Consider the following 7,090-nt stretch of genomic DNA (forward strand, 5'->3'; position numbering starts at 1 on the left):
TTGAGTTGTGGTGTTGGAGGAGAATATTGAAAGTGCCATGGGCTGCTAAAGAACCAATAGATCCATTTTGGAAGAAGTGCAGCCAGAGTGCTCCTTAGAGCCAAAATAGCCAAACTTCGTCTCTCATACTTTGGGCATATTGTCAGGAGGGAGCAATCGCTGGAGAAGGATATCATGTTTGGTAAGGTGTAGGGTCAGAGAAAAAGAGGAAGACCCCCAACAAGGTGGATTGGCCAAATGGCAGCATCAATGGACTCAAGTGTGGCAACAGTAGTGAGTTTGGCCCAGGATCGGGCAGTGTTTCGTTCTGCTGTGCATAAGGTTGTTATGAGTCGGTACCGACTCAATGGCACATAAAAACAACAACATAAAGGCATGAAGTGATTGGCTTACAAGCTTTCATGGGTGTGCGTAGTTTCAGAATGAGGAGAGTAAGGTAGAATTCCCAATGAATAGTTTCTCTCTTTTCTAGATAAATCTGGTGAAAGGGAGGTGGAGGAGGATGCTGATAGGATTTTATGATTTAGCAGGATTGTGATTGTCAAAAACTAATTGTAGAAGATATGTAACTAAAGGAGGAAGTAGTAAATCTTTCACTTCAGGAACAGATGATCCCAGGACCATTAAGAAGGAAGAACATGAATGGAGTGTGGGATCCCTGCCTGGAAAAGCGTCAAAAGCAGAGACAGCAGCAGAGGCGGTGGCATGGAGAGACAGAGCAGCTATGGACTCTAGGCCCACTGACTGAGTAAGGCTGTGTGCCTATGGGCAGGACGCTAGCTTGCAGAATGTGCCCTCTGGACAATTAAATGAATATCCATTTTTTGTTTTGTTTCAATGTGTCCATCAAATATTTTTGCTTTGGTCATTTGTGACATATAAGATGAAAATGGGGCCAGTGCATTTTTGCTTACACGTGTTTTCATTCTATCATGTTAAGTGCAAATATGACTTTACAATTTTCTTTATTTAGAGATTATGAATATAGATTATAGGTGTCAAGTTAACAAAAACAGGTATAACATATAGGGTTGTGTAAGGAGCTCTGGTAGGGTAGTGGTTACGAATTGGGCTGCGAATCGCAAGGTCAGCAGTTTGAAACTACCAGCTGCTCCGTGGGAGAAAGATGAGGCTTTCTGCTCCCATAAAGATTTACAGCCTCAGAAACCCTGTACAGGGTTGCTATGAGTCTGAATCGACTCCACAGCACATAACAACAACAACAGTAGTTAAGGTGTGCTTGTTCCCATGGTGATAAAACTTGATACAGGCATAGTTAACTCTATGATGAGTGACTCTAAGCAGGCAGTCATTTAAATGGATTCTTCCTTGGGAGTGTGGCCTACTCCCAATATAATGGACATGCAGGAAGATTCTCTTCATCTGCAACCTGAGACTCTACAATTATAAGCTATTTTCTTGATTATATATATATATATATATATATATATATATATATATACACACACACACACACACACACTATATGTATTTCACTGGTTTTGCCTCTCTAGAAAAGCCATCCTAAGACAAAAAGGTATCTTTAAATAGAGCATATGGTGGGGAGCTGAGACCTCATTGTTGTTGTTGCTGTTAAGTGCCACTGAGTTGTTTCAACTCATAGCAACCCTTTATAGGGTTTCTGAGGAGCAGCTGGTGGATTTGAACTGCTGACCTTGTGATTGGCAATCCAGTGCTGATCCTACAGCGTCACACCAGGAATCTGGGACCTCATTAGTTTCTGATAATTTCTAATGTCATCTGGATGAGGAAAGGAACAAAAAAGGAAAGTCAAAGGTTCATTGCCAGCCAGAGCAACTCCCCGATCCTGCACCCTCCTGCAAAAGCCACAGATGGGAGATGCCCCAGAGCCTGCATCCTCTTCACTTGGCCTTCTTGGTCACTCTGCCCATCTTGGGACAGATGTTTTCTAGAAGGAAGAAGACAGCTGTGCTGGCTGCACAGATCATTTCTTCCACCCAGAAACCTGTACCCCAGCTGTAGTGCTTGGCAATAGTACTTGAGAGCATCCCAGCCATAAAGTTGCCAGCATTGGCCATGAGTCCTACAGTGGTATGCGAGGTGCCGCGTAGGTTGGGAGGGGCACTGTTGTTGGCTATCACGCCAAACAAGGCAATGGGACCATACAAGTAGAAACCAAACACAGCTCCCAACACCAGAATCCAGGGCTTGAGGGCGTCACTGGCCACAGTTACCCAGAAGAGGTCCATGGACACGGTCATACGAACATCATGAGCAGCAATCCAGGCAAGGTTTTTCCATAGATGCAGAGTCCTGCCTTTGCCCAGCTCAGTGTGACAGGTAACCAGCTGGGATGCTGCCTACAAGGCCTCCAACCTCCAGAGCACTCCTGTAGAAACCACCCACAAGAGCTGACTGGAAAAGGAAGAACTGACCCCAGGAGGTACAGCAGGTCTTCACCCCAAACACCAGCAGGAAGCCAATAGAAAGCACCCACAGGTTAGGGGACAGCAGAACTACTGTAGGGTGTTGTTATCCTTCAAGGAGCCCTTATTGCCCCTGGAGAGGGTGGGGTCCAGGCTGCAGAATCCAACATCAGCAAAGGAAGGAGACAACCACACACAGAGCCCCAGACAGGGCCAGCATGCTGCGCCAGCTATAGCTCTGGGCTAGGATGGTTGCCAAGATTGGGCCCAGCCCTCCAGCCAGGTTCATGCTGGTTGACCAGATTGGCCCACCAAATGCCAAACTGAGATAGTTCAAACCACTTCTGTAGGATCTTTCTATATGAGAGCCAGCCCAGTCCCTGTGCCAAGTCATTGAGGAACCAGAGTATAGTGAAGACTGACACTGTGGAGCTCCAAGAAAAGATCACATTGACCAGACCACCAAGAGCAGCCCAGAGGAGAAGAGCCAGCGAACACCCACTGTCAGCTAACACCCACGCACAAACTTGCTGATAGCATATGGCCAAGAAGATCACAGTGTGATAGTAGCCATAGCCCTGGGCTACTATGCTGGCCAGGACACCGAGCCTCTCACCACAGCCCTTGCTTGCTGGTGTTCTCAATGCCCAGTTCTGCTGAATAAGTCTTTTCCACTTCCTCCTCCACTCAGCCGCCCAGACTCCCTTTATAGCTACCTTCTGGATAATCATTAAGCCTGGAGCAGCTCCTAGATAGAGAAACCAGTGTCCTGAATGGAGGTGGGAGCCAGACTGAAATGGGATGAGACAGGGTGACGCAGGGACATTCCTCCACTCTTTTCTTTTCTTTTTTTTTTTTAAGTTTTTATTGTGAATTGAGTGTAAGTTTACAGGGTAGACCATCAGTTTTATATTCAACAAATCATACATTTTGTTTCATTACGATGGTTATAATCCCCTCCGTTTACCATCAATTAATAGTATTTCTCTCTATTCATTTTAGCTCTTAAAAAAAAAAACAAAAAAACACTCAGGCGTGTATAATAATTTACACCACCAAAGGGCACATTCTGCAAGTCTGCCTCCTGGCTGCCAGCACTCAGTCCCTCTCTTTCCATGAATCTAGAGTCCTTAGCTGCTCCCTCTCTCCATGTCCCCATCTCTGCCTCCATCTCTGGTGTGGCTGCTTCTCTAGGTAAGGCCCTGCATTCCGCTTGTGCGGAATCCCTGCATCTCCCTTGATGGTCCTAGGATCCTGTTTCTGGGCTGTAAGAACTACTCCCCCATTTTTGTTACAGAACTTCTATCTTTACAAATGGGACAGTCGCAATTAGTCATGATGACAATTACTCACTATTGAGTCGTAAGAATCTTGCTTATCCCCATCTCTTTTCACCAGACCCATCTAGACAAGAAGGAAAGTATTCAGAGGGGACTCTTTCTTCCCCCATACACTCTGAAACTAAACTCCCTCTTGAAGCCTTGTAAGTCAGTCACTTTGAGCCTTTATCGCTCCCTCACTTCCCCTCATTTTTTCAGCGACCTTTTGCTTTCTTCATGTGTGATGTGCTTAGTGTCACTCCACAGCTTCTCTTCAGTCATTAGCATTCAAGGCATCAAATCTAGCTTGAGATGGTCTCGGAATTCAGGTGATATATTCAAGGTCATACTTCGGCTCTTGTAGACTTGTTTTAAAGTTCAGCTTCAACTTGAACTTGCATATGAGCACTACAGTTGGCCCTGACCTTGTTCTGACTGATGAGGTTGAGTTTCTCCATCATCTCTTTCCACAGGCGTAGTCAATTTGATTCCTGTGTGTTCCATCTGGCAAGGTCTACACATATAATCACTGTTTGTGTTGTTGAAAAAGATACTTTCAGTGAATAAGTCCTAGGGCTTTCCAAACTCTACCATGCAGTCTTCCACTACATTTCTATCACTAAGGCTCTATTTCCCAGCTGCTGATCTTTGTTACCAGCTTGTGCATTCCAATCTCCAGTAATTATCAACACATCTTGATTGCATATTTGATCAATTTCAGATTATAGAAATTGGTAAACATTTTCAAATTCTTCATCTTTGGCATTAGTGGTTGGTGTGTAAATTTGAATGTATTCATATTAACTGGTCTTCCTTGTAGGCATATGGGCAAACCGACTTCACAACAGTTGGATTATAGATTTTCTCACTTGAAAATATGAACCAGAGAGGCCAAGGAGGAAGCAATTGGCTACTTAAAACAACCACCAGTCTCCATCAAATCATGTGTGTCAGAATAGAACTCCCTAAGATTCATAATGACTGATCTTTTGAAACAGATCACCAATCCTTTCTACTGAGGTACCTCTGGGTAGATGAAAACCTCCAATTTTTTGGGTAACATTCAAGTATGTTCGCTGTTCACAGTTGGTTGTGACATAGGTAGATGCAAAGATCCAGAGAGGCAGCAGGGCTAAGGTGTAGGAGCTGTGAGGAAGCAGTAGCCAGGAGTCTGACTGAAAGTAGACAAGACACCAAGAAGATGGAAAAACAATCAACTCCAGCTCGAGGATCTCAAGTCACACAAACACCCCAGGATAAGCTCATGGATAATCTTGTTTGTTTGTTTGTTTAATGTTTTATTGTGAATTATGTGATAGTTTACATGGGAGAACATTAGCTTTACATTCACGCTGTGGTATATCATTTCATTGCCATGGTTACAAGCTTCTCCATGCATCATCAACCAGCCAAAGTGTATACCCTGCAAGCCTGCCCTCCAGTCATCAGCACACAGTCCCTCTCCCTCTCTGGGTCTAGAGAGGCAGCTCCATCTCTCCACATCATCATCTCTGCCTCCATCTCTGGCATCACTATGTCTCTGGGGAGGGTCTCGCACTCTGCTTTTCTCCCTTGATGGTACCAGGGCCCTCCGTTTCTGGACTGCAAAGCCAATCATTCCCCTCATTTTGCTACAAAATGTCCGCCTTTACATTTCCAACCCTCACAGTCAGTCCTATAGCAATTATTCATTATTGTGCCACATGAGTGCTATCCCCATCTCCTTTCATCAGCCCTGCCCAAACAGATTGGATACTACTCAGTGTAGATTTTACCTTCCTCCATGCCCTCTGAATCTAGGCTCCCTCTTGAAAGCTTGTAAGCCAGTCACTTCTTGCCTTTGCAGGTCCCCCATTTTGGGTAGCCAATGTCCAAGTTGCCAATCCCTGTGTACCCTGTGTATTGAGGGGATGGGAATGATCCTCGCTATAAAGATTTGTTTCCTCTTTTGAGCTACTGCATTCATAGGTGTAGGTCAAGTTCATCAAATTGTTTCAGATTACTCTTTTTTTCCTCTTCTTTCTTCTTCTAGTTGAGTTCTGATCATCCAGCCATTGAAGCCAGGTCAAGTGGGTATTATCTGCAAGTGTGGGTGTTCTTGTGCATATGCCCTCTCTTCTTATCAGCTGCACACTTCATTCTCCACTCTAGCCTTCTGTGGCTATGTCACTAACTCTGGGCCCAAGAGTCCCCAGGTCTTGCCACACTGCTGGCTGACCAGGTCTCCAGCCAGGTTCACAAGTGTCCTCAACTTTTTTGATCTTTGCTGTTATTGCTGGTGTGAGATGATATCTCATCGTTGTTTTGATCTGCATCTCTCTAATGGCTAGTGATCGTGAACATTTCTTCATATGTTTGTTGGCTGCCCGGATCTCCTCCTTGGTGAAGTTTCTGTTCATGTCCTTTGCCCATTTTTTAAAAAAATTGGGTTCTTTGTCTTTTTCTTGTAGAAGTGTTGTAGTTTCCTATACATTTTAGAAGTGAATCCCTTGTCTGATGTGTCGTTGCAAAAGATTTTTTCCCATTCTGTGGGTTCCTGCATGGATAATCTTGGTGAGAAGGTTTATGAGCCAATTCAGTGATGGCTTTGAGACAAGCCTAAAGTGGGCATGGCTAGTCTAGACCACTTTTCCCAAAACTGTTGTTAGTTGCTATCAAGTAGGGCCTTGCTTATGGTGACCTCTTGTATAGGAGAACAAAACACTGCCCATTCCTGTGCCATCTTCGTCTTCATTGGTATGGTGGAATTCATTGTTGTAGCCACTGTGGATTTTGAGTGCCTTCCAACTTAGGGGATGCATCTTCCAGCACTATTATCGGACACTTTTCAGAAGTAGATTGCCACATCTTTCTTCCTACTCTTAGTCTGGGCTTAAACCTGTCCACTATTGGTAACCCTGATGGTATTTGAAAAACCAGTAGCATCACTTCAAGCAGCATAACAACATGCAAGCCACCATAGTATGACCCACTTACAGAAATGTGACTGTGAATTAGAATTGAGTCAAGGACCTCAAAGCAGGTTTACCAACATTCCCTTCTCTTCTGAGATGTTGTCCATGCTCACCCACAGGCCTCTGCTCCTCGGATTCTTCTTCTTGTTACCATCAAAACAACTGACCCCTGGCTCTTAAGTATAACCGAATGAAACGTTGTGCAGTCCTGGAACCCCATCATGAATGTTCATGTTTCCGCTCATTCTCCAGCACTCTATTGGACAATGTTTTGTTATGATCCCCAGAGTTGCTGTTAAGTGCTGTTGAGTCAGTTCCAACTCATAGAGACAGACCCTTTATAGGGTTTCCAAGGAGGTTATCATTGGCTAATTTTTGCAAGTAGCTCACCAGGCTTTCTTAGTCTTTC

The 7,090-nt window shown here is 44.5% G+C and overlaps 1 pseudogene; it reads right to left on the minus strand.

Moving 5' to 3' along the window:
* Positions 1–1,883: 1,883 nt before the first annotated feature.
* On the minus strand, positions 1,884–6,788 carry LOC102811873 (annotated as a pseudogene).
* Between the last annotated feature and the right edge of the window lie 302 nt (positions 6,789–7,090).

Source organism: Chrysochloris asiatica, unplaced genomic scaffold, assembly GCF_000296735.1.
Source record: "Chrysochloris asiatica unplaced genomic scaffold, ChrAsi1.0 scaffold00417, whole genome shotgun sequence".
In the NCBI taxonomy this organism is placed as follows: Eukaryota; Metazoa; Chordata; class Mammalia; order Afrosoricida; family Chrysochloridae; genus Chrysochloris; species Chrysochloris asiatica.